The 1,192-nt window shown below is 61.8% G+C and overlaps 1 long non-coding RNA gene across 1 annotated transcript in view; it reads right to left on the bottom strand.

The window, feature by feature from the left end:
• Positions 1-983, bottom strand: part of LOC103602484 — a 92,146-nt gene extending 91,163 nt beyond the window's left edge. Inside the window, exon 1 of the long non-coding RNA XR_551536.1 lies at positions 465-983. This is a non-coding gene — a long non-coding RNA (uncharacterized LOC103602484). The remainder of the gene's footprint in view (positions 1-464) is intronic.
• Between the last annotated feature and the right edge of the window lie 209 nt (positions 984-1,192).

Below are 1,192 nucleotides of genomic sequence, written 5' to 3'. Positions count from 1 at the left end.
GAGGAGGGGGAGGAGGAGGCCCGGCCAGGTGAGCGTCCTCGCAGCCCCCGTGAGTCCCAAAGTCAGCCGGGCCGCCCGGCACCCGGGGGCGAAGGCAGGCGGCCAGGGTGGGGAGGTGAGGCTTAGCGCGGCCATAAGGAGGAACGGGCTGGGCATCAGGCTTCAGGCCACCGCGGTCGCCACCTGGGCCCCAGCCCCCAGAGGCCGGCCCCGCGCCCCGCCCCTCCCGGCTGCCTCTGTTACTCTCCAGGATTTTCGAGTTTTTCTTAAAAAGAACTTCGCGCCTGCGGGTTGGGCGCGGAAGACCCGGGCGGGACTCATCCTGGGAGTGCTCTGCTGTGCTCTCCCTCCGCTGCGGAATATTGGCGATTTTTTTTGCATAATTCATTCCCTGCCCTCTCCATTTTGTCCCCCTCCTGTCCCCCCCCCGCCCCCTTCCGCTACTGTGCCAGAACACTACTTACCCCAGAGTTCTCTTGCCTGCAGATAGATCCTAGATCAGGTGCAACTCTTGCCTGCAAGTCCCTCACCTTCCTTCTCCCGAAAGGGGGCAAAATGGGATTTCCAAGTCCGGGTGCGAACAGCGGCCACTGCGCCCCTACCCAGCTCAGAGAGGATCCGAGACTACGGGAAACCCAAGCTTTAGGGGGACGGGTTTCCCTTCTTGTCTTTCTTTTATTCGGTATTTTCTTTAGGGGAGCTCTAGAAATCTGGAGGCTTTTGCTGGGATCCAAGATACTCTCCGCCAGCGAGACTCAGCAGCTTCCACTGAAGGAGACTTCCCCACCAAACCCGCGCGCGCGCGCACACATGCCCAGCGCGCAGCTCTCCACGGCCCCAGGGGAAGGTGGGGGCGGCGCGAGCACCACCCACCACCCAGGCCGAGGCCCGGAGCCAGCGGGTCTGCGGTCGCAACGGGAGGCGGGCTGTCTGAAGCCAGGAAGGGACTTGCACCTGGCTGCAGTGTGGGCGACGGGGAATTGCAAGGAGATCCTGAGCTCGCTCGGGACTGTTCGCCTAAGAAGGCTGGAAGCGAACGGAGAAAGAAAAAAATCGCAGCAGATTTGTGTGTTTCTATCGCTGTAAATGCCCGAGACCTACCTCTCCGGGGGTGCAGAAGAAGAGGCGGCCAGGGTAGAGGATTCCCCTGGAAAGATCTCGGATTTATCGACGCGCTTGTCCCGATTGCGAA

This window comes from Galeopterus variegatus, unplaced genomic scaffold (genome assembly GCF_000696425.1).
Source record: "Galeopterus variegatus unplaced genomic scaffold, G_variegatus-3.0.2 Scaffold4169, whole genome shotgun sequence".
Lineage (NCBI taxonomy): Eukaryota > Metazoa > Chordata > Mammalia > Dermoptera > Cynocephalidae > Galeopterus > Galeopterus variegatus.
The sequence above is the reverse complement of the archived record's forward strand: the minus strand, read 5'-3'. Positions and strand labels throughout refer to the sequence as shown.